At 41.0% G+C, this 12,491-nt stretch overlaps 1 long non-coding RNA gene across 3 annotated transcripts; it reads right to left on the bottom strand.

Annotated features, from left to right (window-relative positions):
- Window positions 1-8,393: 8,393 nt before the first annotated feature.
- Window positions 8,394-12,485, bottom strand: LOC138191423 (uncharacterized). Of its 3 annotated transcripts, none has more exons than XR_011177723.1 (4): window positions 12,261-12,485; window positions 11,206-11,407; window positions 10,186-10,312; window positions 8,394-8,863 (listed from the first exon to the last, which is right to left on the bottom strand). It is a non-coding gene; the product is annotated as an uncharacterized lncRNA (long non-coding RNA). The 3 variants fall into 3 exon arrangements; XR_011177722.1 differs by lacking the exon at window positions 8,394-8,863 and adding an exon at window positions 8,897-9,945 and having other exon boundaries at window positions 12,257-12,484; XR_011177721.1 differs by lacking the exon at window positions 8,394-8,863 and adding an exon at window positions 8,897-9,945 and having other exon boundaries at window positions 12,261-12,483.
- Between the last annotated feature and the right edge of the window lie 6 nt (window positions 12,486-12,491).

Genomic DNA, 12,491 nt, shown 5'->3' with positions numbered 1-12,491 from the left:
GTTAGCCTTACTTTTTTTTTGGGCAAAAAACTTTTGGTCTCAGATTCGATTTAAATGACCGTTATCTGACCAATTGGACCCTCAGGAACTCAGAAAACGCAGCGAAAAGCGCGTAGGATCAACAGGAGAGAAACGGCGAGCGAAAAAGCACCTGCTGAAAAATGTCGAAAACACAGGTTCTCGTTTTTTGGCTGTAACTTTTGATGCGTTGATCGCAGCGTTTCGTGACTACGCCCAATCGATTTCTTTCGCAAAATTACATCGATATAGTGCGCCGAAGAATTGATTCCAGCACTTTTCAAAATCGCGAAAATTTTCGCCAAAAATACAAAGGGGTTAACCTTACTTTTTTTTTATGCAAAAAACTTTTGGTCTCAGATTCGATTTAAATGACCCTTATCTGACCAATTGGACCCTCAGGAACTCAGAAAACGCAGCGAAAAGCGCGTAGGATCAACAGGAGAGAAATGGCGAGCGAAAAAGCACCTGCTGAAAAATGTCGAAAACACAGGTTCTCGTTTTCTGGCTGTAACTTTTGATGCGTTGATCGCAGCGTATTGGGACTGGGCCCAATCGATTTCTCTCGCAAAATTACGTCGATATAGTACGCCAAAGAATTGATTCCAGCACTTTTCAAAATCGCGAAAATTTTCGCCAAAAATACAAAGGGGTTAGCCTTACTTTTTTTTTGGGCAAAAAACTTTTGGTCTCAGATTCGATTTAAATGACCCTTATCTGACCAATTGGACCCTCAGGAACTCAGAAAACGCAGCGAAAAGCGCGTAGGATCAACAGGAGAGAAACGGCGAGCGAAAAAGCACCTGCTGAAAAATGTCGAAAACACAGGTTCTCGTTTTTTGGCTGTAACTTTAGATGCGTTGATCGCAGCGTATTGGGACTGGGCCCAATCGATTTCTCTCGCAAAATTACATCGATATAGTGCGCCAAAGAATTGATTCCAGCACTTTTCAAAATCGCGAAAATTTTCGCCAAAAACACAAAGGGGTTAGCCTTACTTTTTTTTTGGGCAGAAAACTTTTGGTCTCAGATTCGATTTAAATGACCCTTATCTGACCAATTGAACCCTCAGGAACTCAGAAAACGCAGCGAAAAGAGCGTAGGATCAACAGGAGAAAAATGGCGAGCGAAAAAGCACCTGCCGAAAAATGTCGAAAACACAGGTTCTCGTTTTTTGGCTGTAACTTTTGATGCGTTGATCGCAGCGTATTGGGACTGGGCCCAATCGATTTCTCTCGCAAAATTACATCGATATAGTGCGCCAAAGAATTGATTCCAGCACTTTTCAAAATCGCGAAAATTTTCGCCAAAAATACAAAGGGGTTAGCCTTACTTTTTTTTTGGGCAAAAAACTTTTGGTCTCAGATTCGATTTAAATGACCCTTATCTGACCAATTGGACCCTCAGGAACTCAGAAAACGCAGCGAAAAGCGCGTAGGATCAACAGGAGAGAAACGGCGAGCGAAAAAGCACCTGCTGAAAAATGTCGAAAACACAGGTTCTCGTTTTTTGGCTGTAACTTTAGATGCGTTGATCGCAGCGTATTGGGACTGGGCCCAATCGATTTCTCTCGCAAAATTACATCGATATAGTGCGCCAAAGAATTGATTCCAGCACTTTTCAAAATCGCGAATATTTTCGCCAAAAACACAAAGGGGTTAGCCTTACTTTTTTTTTGGGCAAAAAACTTTTGGTCTCAGATTCGATTGAAATGACCCTTATCTGACCAATTGGACCCTCAGGAACTCAGAAAACGCAGCAACAAGCGCGTAGGATCAACAGGAGAGAAATGGCGAGCGAGAAAGCACCTGCTGAAAAATGTCGAAAACACAGGTTCTCGTTTTTTGGCTGTAACTTTTGATACGTTGATCGCAGCGTATTGGGACTGGGCCCAATCGATTTCTCTCGCAAAATTACGTCGATATAGTACGCCAAAGAATTGATTCCAGCACTTTTCAAAATCGCGAAAATTTTCGCCAAAAATACAAAGGGGTTAGCCTTACTTTTTTTTTGGGCAAAAAACTTTTGGTCTCAGATTCGATTTAAATGACCGTTATCTGACCAATTGGACCCTCAGGAACTCAGAAAACGCAGCGAAAAGCGCGTAGGATCAACAGGAGAGAAACGGCGAGCGAAAAAGCACCTGCTGAAAAATGTCGAAAACACAGGTTCTCGTTTTTTGGCTGTAACTTTTGATGCGTTGATCGCAGCGTTTCGTGACTACGCCCAATCGATTTCTTTCGCAAAATTACATCGATATAGTGCGCCAAAGAATTGATTCCAGCACTTTTCAAAATCGCGAAAATTTTCGCCAAAAATACAAAGGGGTTAACCTTACTTTTTTTTTATGCAAAAGACTTTTGGTCTCAGATTCGATTTAAATGACCCTTATCTGACCAATTGGACCCTCAGGAACTCAGAAAACGCAGCGAAAAGCGCGTAGGATCAACAGGAGAGAAATGGCGAGCGAAAAAGCACCTGCTGAAAAATGTCGAAAACACAGGTTCTCGTTTTCTGGCTGTAACTTTTGATGCGTTGATCGCAGCGTATTGGGACTGGGCCCAATCGATTTCTCTCGCAAAATTACGTCGATATAGTACGCCAAAGAATTGATTCCAGCACTTTTCAAAATCGCGAAAATTTTCGCCAAAAATACAAAGGGGTTAGCCTTACTTTTTTTTTGGGCAAAAAACTTTTGGTCTCAGATTCGATTTAAATGACCCTTATCTGACCAATTGGACCCTCAGGAACTCAGAAAACGCAGCGAAAAGCGCGTAGGATCAACAGGAGAGAAACGGCGAGCGAAAAAGCACCTGCTGAAAAATGTCGAAAACACAGGTTCTCGTTTTTTGGCTGTAACTTTAGATGCGTTGATCGCAGCGTATTGGGACTGGGCCCAATCGATTTCTCTCGCAAAATTACATCGATATAGTGCGCCAAAGAATTGATTCCAGCACTTTTCAAAATCGCGAAAATTTTCGCCAAAAACACAAAGGGGTTAGCCTTACTTTTTTTTTGGGCAGAAAACTTTTGGTCTCAGATTCGATTTAAATGACCCTTATCTGACCAATTGAACCCTCAGGAACTCAGAAAACGCAGCGAAAAGAGCGTAGGATCAACAGGAGAAAAATGGCGAGCGAAAAAGCACCTGCCGAAAAATGTCGAAAACACAGGTTCTCGTTTTTTGGCTGTAACTTTTGATGCGTTGATCGCAGCGTATTGGGACTGGGCCCAATCGATTTCTCTCGCAAAATTACATCGATATAGTGCGCCAAAGAATTGATTCCAGCACTTTTCAAAATCGCGAAAATTTTCGCCAAAAACACAAAGGGGTTAGCCTTACTTTTTTTTTGGGCAAAAAACTTTTGGTCTCAGATTCGATTGAAATGACCCTTATCTGACCAATTGGACCCTCAGGAACTCAGAAAACGCAGCGAAAAGCGCGTAGGATCAACAGGAGAGAAATGGCGAGCGAAAAAGCACCTGCTGAAAAATGTCGAAAACACAGGTTCTCGTTTTTTGGCTGTAACTTTTGATGCGTTGATCGCAGCGTATTGGGACTGGGCCCAATCGATTTCTCTCGCAAAATTACATCGATATAGTGCGCCAAAGAATTGATTCCAGCACTTTTCAAAATCGCGAAAATTTTCGCCAAAAATACAAAGGGGTTAGCCTTACTTTTTTTTTGGGCAAAAAACTTTTGGTCTCAGATTCGATTTAAATGACCCTTATCTGACCAATTGGACCCTCAGGAACTCAGAAAACGCAGCGAAAAGCGCGTAGGATCAACAGGAGAGAAACGGCGAGCGAAAAAGCACCTGCTGAAAAATGTCGAAAACACAGGTTCTCGTTTTTTGGCTGTAACTTTAGATGCGTTGATCGCAGCGTATTGGGACTGGGCCCAATCGATTTCTCTCGCAAAATTACATCGATATAGTGCGCCAAAGAATTGATTCCAGCACTTTTCAAAATCGCGAAAATTTTCGCCAAAAACACAAAGGGGTTAGCCTTACTTTTTTTTTGGGCAGAAAACTTTTGGTCTCAGATTCGATTTAAATGACCCTTATCTGACCAATTGAACCCTCAGGAACTCAGAAAACGCAGCGAAAAGAGCGTAGGATCAACAGGAGAAAAATGGCGAGCGAAAAAGCACCTGCCGAAAAATGTCGAAAACACAGGTTCTCGTTTTTTGGCTGTAACTTTTGATGCGTTGATCGCAGCGTATTGGGACTGGGCCCAATCGATTTCTCTCGCAAAATTACATCGATATAGTGCGCCAAAGAATTGATTCCAGCACTTTTCAAAATCGCGAAAATTTTCGCCAAAAACACAAAGGGGTTAGCCTTACTTTTTTTTTGGGCAAAAAACTTTTGGTCTCAGATTCGATTGAAATGACCCTTATCTGACCAATTGGACCCTCAGGAACTCAGAAAACGCAGCGAAAAGAGCGTAGGATCAACAGGAGAGAAATGGCGAGCGAAAAAGCACCCGCTGAAAAATGTCGAAAACACAGGTTCTCGTTTTTTGGCTGCAACTTTTGATGCGTTGATCGCAGCGTTTCGAGACTGCGCCCGATCGATTTCTCTCGCAAAATTACGTCGATATAGTACGCCAAAGAATTGATTCCAGCACTTTTCAAAATCGCGAAAATTTTCGCCAAAAATACAAAGGGGTTAGCCTTACTTTTTTTTTGGGCAAAAAACTTTTGGTCTCAGATTCGATTGAAATGACCCTTATCTGACCAATTGGACCCTCAGGAACTCAGAAAACGCAGCGAAAAGAGCGTAGGATCAACAGGAGAAAAATGGCGAGCGAAAAAGCACCTGCCGAAAAATGTCGAAAACACAGGTTCTCGTTTTTTGGCTGTAACTTTTGATGCGTTGATCGCAGCGTATTGGGACTGGGCCCAATCGATTTCTCTCGCAAAATTACATCGATATAGTGCGCCAAAGAATTGATTCCAGCACTTTTCAAAATCGCGAAAATTTTCGCCAAAAACACAAAGGGGTTAGCCTTACTTTTTTTTTGGGCAAAAAACTTTTGGTCTCAGATTCGATTGAAATGACCCTTATCTGACCAATTGGACCCTCAGGAACTCAGAAAACGCAGCGAAAAGCGCGTAGGATCAACAGGAGAGAAATGGCGAGCGAAAAAGCACCTGCTGAAAAATGTCGAAAACACAGGTTCTCGTTTTTTGGCTGTAACTTTTGATGCGTTGATCGCAGCGTATTGGGACTGGGCCCAATCGATTTCTCTCGCAAAATTACATCGATATAGTGCGCCAAAGAATTGATTCCAGCACTTTTCAAAATCGCGAAAATTTTCGCCAAAAATACAAAGGGGTTAGCCTTACTTTTTTTTTGGGCAAAAAACTTTTGGTCTCAGATTCGATTTAAATGACCCTTATCTGACCAATTGGACCCTCAGGAACTCAAAAAACGCAGCGAAAAGCGCGTAGGATCAACAGGAGAGAAACGGCGAGCGAAAAAGCACCTGCTGAAAAATGTCGAAAACACAGGTTCTCGTTTTTTGGCTGTAACTTTGGATGCGTTGATCGCAGCGTATTGGGACTGGGCCCAATCGATTTCTCTCGCAAAATTACATCGATATAGTGCGCCAAAGAATTGATTCCAGCACTTTTCAAAATCGCGAAAATTTTCGCCAAAAATACAAAGGGGTTAGCCTTACTTTTTTTTTGGGCAAAAAACTTTTGGTCTCAGATTCGATTTAAATGACCCTTATCTGACCAATTGGACCCTCAGGAACTCAGAAAACGCAGCGAAAAGCGCGTAGGATCAACAGGAGAGAAACGGCGAGCGAAAAAGCACCTGCTGAAAAATGTCGAAAACACAGGTTCTCGTTTTTTGGCTGTAACTTTAGATGCGTTGATCGCAGCGTATTGGGACTGGGCCCAATCGATTTCTCTCGCAAAATTACATCGATATAGTGCGCCAAAGAATTGATTCCAGCACTTTTCAAAATCGCGAAAATTTTCGCCAAAAACACAAAGGGGTTAGCCTTACTTTTTTTTTGGGCAGAAAACTTTTGGTCTCAGATTCGATTTAAATGACCCTTATCTGACCAATTGAACCCTCAGGAACTCAGAAAACGCAGCGAAAAGAGCGTAGGATCAACAGGAGAAAAATGGCGAGCGAAAAAGCACCTGCCGAAAAATGTCGAAAACACAGGTTCTCGTTTTTTGGCTGTAACTTTTGATGCGTTGATCGCAGCGTATTGGGACTGGGCCCAATCGATTTCTCTCGCAAAATTACATCGATATAGTGCGCCAAAGAATTGATTCCAGCACTTTTCAAAATCGCGAAAATTTTCGCCAAAAACACAAAGGGGTTAGCCTTACTTTTTTTTTGGGCAAAAAACTTTTGGTCTCAGATTCGATTGAAATGACCCTTATCTGACCAATTGGACCCTCAGGAACTCAGAAAACGCAGCGAAAAGAGCGTAGGATCAACAGGAGAGAAATGGCGAGCGAAAAAGCACCCGCTGAAAAATGTCGAAAACACAGGTTCTCGTTTTTTGGCTGCAACTTTTGATGCGTTGATCGCAGCGTTTCGAGACTGCGCCCGATCGATTTCTCTCGCAAAATTACGTCGATATAGTACGCCAAAGAATTGATTCCAGCACTTTTCAAAATCGCGAAAATTTTCGCCAAAAATACAAAGGGGTTAGCCTTACTTTTTTTTTGGGCAAAAAACTTTTGGTCTCAGATTCGATTGAAATGACCCTTATCTGACCAATTGGACCCTCAGGAACTCAGAAAACGCAGCGAAAAGAGCGTAGGATCAACAGGAGAAAAATGGCGAGCGAAAAAGCACCTGCCGAAAAATGTCGAAAACACAGGTTCTCGTTTTTTGGCTGTAACTTTTGATGCGTTGATCGCAGCGTATTGGGACTGGGCCCAATCGATTTCTCTCGCAAAATTACATCGATATAGTGCGCCAAAGAATTGATTCCAGCACTTTTCAAAATCGCGAAAATTTTCGCCAAAAACACAAAGGGGTTAGCCTTACTTTTTTTTTGGGCAAAAAACTTTTGGTCTCAGATTCGATTGAAATGACCCTTATCTGACCAATTGGACCCTCAGGAACTCAGAAAACGCAGCGAAAAGCGCGTAGGATCAACAGGAGAGAAATGGCGAGCGAAAAAGCACCTGCTGAAAAATGTCGAAAACACAGGTTCTCGTTTTTTGGCTGTAACTTTTGATGCGTTGATCGCAGCGTATTGGGACTGGGCCCAATCGATTTCTCTCGCAAAATTACATCGATATAGTGCGCCAAAGAATTGATTCCAGCACTTTTCAAAATCGCGAAAATTTTCGCCAAAAATACAAAGGGGTTAGCCTTACTTTTTTTTTGGGCAAAAAACTTTTGGTCTCAGATTCGATTTAAATGACCCTTATCTGACCAATTGGACCCTCAGGAACTCAAAAAACGCAGCGAAAAGCGCGTAGGATCAACAGGAGAGAAACGGCGAGCGAAAAAGCACCTGCTGAAAAATGTCGAAAACACAGGTTCTCGTTTTTTGGCTGTAACTTTGGATGCGTTGATCGCAGCGTATTGGGACTGGGCCCAATCGATTTCTCTCGCAAAATTACATCGATATAGTGCGCCAAAGAATTGATTCCAGCACTTTTCAAAATCGCGAAAATTTTCGCCAAAAATACAAAGGGGTTAGCCTTACTTTTTTTTTGGGCAAAAAACTTTTGGTCTCAGATTCGATTTAAATGACCGTTATCTGACCAATTGGACCCTCAGGAACTCAGAAAACGCAGCGAAAAGCGCGTAGGATCAACAGGAGAGAAACGGCGAGCGAAAAAGCACCTGCTGAAAAATGTCGAAAACACAGGTTCTCGTTTTTTGGCTGTAACTTTTGATGCGTTGATCGCAGCGTTTCGTGACTACGCCCAATCGATTTCTTTCGCAAAATTACATCGATATAGTGCGCCAAAGAATTGATTCCAGCACTTTTCAAAATCGCGAAAATTTTCGCCAAAAATACAAAGGGGTTAACCTTACTTTTTTTTTATGCAAAAAACTTTTGGTCTCAGATTCGATTTAAATGACCCTTATCTGACCAATTGGACCCTCAGGAACTCAGAAAACGCAGCGAAAAGCGCGTAGGATCAACAGGAGAGAAATGGCGAGCGAAAAAGGACCTGCTGAAAAATGTCGAAAACACAGGTTCTCGTTTTTTGGCTGTAACTCTTGATGCGTTGATCGCAGCGTATTCAGGCTGTGCCCAATCGGTCTTTTTTACGTGGACATCAACGATTTTAAAAAAGGCGTGTAAATCGTTATGGGACTAACAGCTGGCAAAGTCTGAATAATATGCATCAGAATTCAAATATTCACATCTTTATTACAGGGTATATAAAATATTCGCAGTAAAATATCATACATAATACATCGTATTCTGCAGAGATGCTTTGCGCTTGTACGCAAGTCGCAACTTATACTATGCTCACTATCCACAACAATGATTGTCTGATACAAAGTTTGTCATACTTTGCTTAAGGTAATATATATTGGACTTCTTTATTCTGTTATAATAATCAGAATTATCATGCAATGTTTAAGCATATCTTTGCGACTGTTTTTGTTTTTCACTTTCGTACAGAAATGAATTGTATAACCCTTTTTAGACTAATTGGACCCTTTGTAACGTAGAAAAGACATCAAAAAGAGTATAAGACCAACAGCAGAGGGGTGACGAAAGAAATCTTTTGATTTTTGGGTGTATCTCTTGATGCGTTCCTTTTGCAACATGTTTCCTCTTGAAATAGATTTTCGAACTGGGGCTTGCTTCCTGGTTCGTAAATATGATCTACCTGACTCAAAACATTAACATGATGTTTATATTTAGTTTACAGTCATGTAAATAGAAACTGAGTTGGTCGTAATCTTACTAATTTCAGCTTGAATCCCAATTGTTTATCGAATTTGAATTTAAGCCTTTTTTTTACGAACAATCAAAAAAAAACTATACAGGTAATATATTCAAATTAAAATTTTTATTCAAAAAGTAGAATTCTAGTTTGCTGTTTCAAGTCAATTTCGGGCAACCGAAATGATTTGGAAAAATTCCAACATTACTTATTTTGCAAAGTTCAGTTCAGGACAAATTCATAAACTACCTCGTTTTTGTATAAATACAGGCCCGGTTTGGACTCGTGGGGCAATAGCGAAACAACTAAATTTCTTCCGGACTTGAGAAATCATTATTATAATAAACGAATAATCTTCTTTTGAACTTTATAATTTATTTATGCAATTCAGCTTCATCCCAGATTACAATAATTTACATAGGTGTGTGAAAATAATTACTCAGTTTTTTACAACCACAGCAAGCTTGTGGCCATAGCATTTGAAATTCGTTTGTACTAATTCAGTAGTTATAGATGCGCTAATAAAATTTAATATATTATTATGTAATTAATTAACTATAATAATGCTTACACAATATTTTTGATTTGTTTTTATGCTGAAAATATTTATTACTATTCAAGGTATTATATAACCCGAGGTGGATAGCGGTGATTGTTGGAGGTGGTTAGCTGTGGTTGGAGGTGGTGGGAGGTGATAGAAGATGGTTGGAGAAGGAGAAGAAGGCGGGGGAGGAGGACAAGGATTTGTGCTCGCTGAGTTTAACATTTTTATAATTTTTATTGGCAATTATAATTATATTTTACTTGAAATTTTTCAAATTTGTCATGTTTACAATAAATTATTTCATCTCATTTGTCGCGCAAGCACAAATTCAGTAACTTTAAATGCGCTAGTAAAATTTATTATATTGTTATACAAGCGCTCCGTAGTTTCCATCACCGTCAACCACCTACGACCAGCTCCCACCACCTCCAACTACAGTCAACTACCTCCAACAACCACCGCCAACCACCTCGGGTTATACCTTGAATAGTAATAAATATTTTCAGTACAAGAATACATCAAAAATATTGTGTAAGCGTTAATACAATTAATTAATCAAATAATAATATAATAAATTTTATTAGCGCATTTATAGCTACTGAATTAGTACTTGCGCGAAAAATGAATCGAAATAATTTATTGTAAACATGACAAGTTTGAAAAATTTCAAATAAAATATAATTATAATTGCCATTAAATATTATAAAAATGTTAAACTCACCGAGCACAAATCCTCGTCCTCCTCGTCCTCCTCCTCGTCCACCTTCGACCACCTCCAACAACCGCCAACCACCTCCAACAACCGCCAACCACCTCAAACGACCACCGCTATCCACCTCGGGTTATACCTTGAATAGTAATAAATATTTTTAGCATGAAACAAATCAGAAATATTGTGTAAGCATTAATATAGTTAATTAATTACATAATAATATAATAAATTTTATTAGCGCATCTATAACTACTGAATTAGTGCTTGCGCGGAAAATGAATTGAAATAATTTATTGTAAACGTGACAAGTTTAAAAAAATTTACATTAAATATAATTGTTGATCCTGGTCGTTCGATTTTTTTTCCGATTCAAAATGTTATCTGAAGCATGCATATTCGTTTGATAGTACAAAACATGACGGTTTCAATAATCAAATTTGTAAACTTAAAAATTAGTCCGGACGGTCAAAAGTCATCAGTTCATGGACCTGGACAGCCAGAATTACGGAAAATTAGTCCTGAAGGTCAAAAGTCACCAGGTCAAGGACCTGGAGCGCAGGAACCACGGGGCGCTTGTCCTGGAAGTCGAGTTTCACCAGGTACCGGACCTGGAGCATAGAAATTACGGAGCGCTTGTCCTGGAACTCGAGTTCCACCAGGAAGCGGACCCGGAGCGCAGGATCCAGGAGGTACAGAACCCGGTACTCGAAATTTGCGGAGCGCGATTTTCATACATCCGCTCTACTGCGCGGTTGTTTCCAGACTGAGGAATTCCGCTAGCAGATTTTCGATTACTATAGATCGATGACGTCAAGAGAAAAAAAATTTTGGGTCACTTCACTTTCTGAACATCCAAACTTTGGTTTCGAACTTGAATACTATGTATGATTATGATGTATGATGTATGATGTATGATGTATGATGTATGATGTATGATGTATGATGTATGATGAATGATGAATGATGTATGATGATATGATATGATTCATAATGATTTCAGTCTTTACCTTTCAGACAAGAAATACGCACTTTATCTGTCCTGCCGATTCCAGACTCAAGCGGCTCGGCCCTTCGATGGTCAGCCGTTGACTAAAGATGCATTCTTCAGTTAACGGGTCAGCTAATAATACTGCCGTTCTGCGACAGTTGGATGATACAAATTTTTGCTCGTACCTTTCAAATGTGTGTTAAAATACACTTGAAGTTTCGAGAAGCTTCGTTCTATCTCTACCTATCAAGAAAAAAAAAATCGCCCGCAATCACCTTTTTAGGTCTTTAAATCAGGACACCGCGTTAAATACTGTCTCATATACGGAGCATCTATTTCATCTCGATCAAAATCAGCGCATCCGTGATGTATTACAGTTACTCTGAATTTTTTGCCATACGAACTCTTTTCGAAAAAACAATTCGGCTTCTCTACCCAACGTAGATACTTCCCTTGCGACTAGCTAAAACAGCGTTTCGATTCTATAGGTTTGTTCGTGCTAGCTACACTCTAGACTCGCGGGTGTAAAAAGAACTAGGGTAGTGTACTAGGGATTGCTGGGGCAGAGATGAGTAGGCTGCCGAGAGTGTAACGAAAGTCTAGTGACATTTGTAAAACGAACAGCGCCATCCGACGTCACGTCCGCTAAATCGAACGCGCAAGTGTACACTCCCCACGAAAGTGTAGAAAGTGTAGCTAGCACGAACAAACCTATAACCCACGAAAGTTCAAGATGGAGAGAGAAAATGAAAAGTTGTTGGAATAATTATGAATATTAATGTTATAGAATACATGGACGAGCAGGGGGACGAAGAGGACGAAGGTCGTCGGTGGTGGTCGGAAGTGATCGGCGGTGGTCGAGGACGACGACGATGAGAATGAAATGGGGCGGGGGCGAGGAGGAGGAAGACGGGGTCGAGGTAGACTAGGAGGACGAAGGTGGTCGGAGGTGGGAGGAGGTAATTGACGGTGGTTACAGATGCTCGAGGGTTGTTGTGGTAGTTGGCGGCGGACGCGGTTACGCGTCTTCTCACGGGGATGATCGAGCTGATCGACATTTCTAAATCGCAGTCGATAAATAGTCTTACGTACTCACTTTGTAGGGACTCAATCTTGAGCTTTCATACAGACACTACTTTGGATGCTACGAATGTCGGTGCGAGCCCGTTAGGTAGAGTGGATAGAGCAGAACCCTCTTACGCTCCCAGGCCCACCTGGGCCCACTTGCCCGACGAAAACTGGTCACAAAAATTTACCCAGGGGTATCCGTCTTTATATTCTTTCTGCCATCAGCCAAAGCCTCAATCATCAGCGCCCTCTGCTGGTG

Source organism: Neodiprion pinetum, chromosome 1 (assembly GCF_021155775.2).
Source record: "Neodiprion pinetum isolate iyNeoPine1 chromosome 1, iyNeoPine1.2, whole genome shotgun sequence".
NCBI lineage: Eukaryota > Metazoa > Arthropoda > Insecta > Hymenoptera > Diprionidae > Neodiprion > Neodiprion pinetum.
The sequence above is the reverse complement of the archived record's forward strand: the minus strand, read 5'-3'. Positions and strand labels throughout refer to the sequence as shown.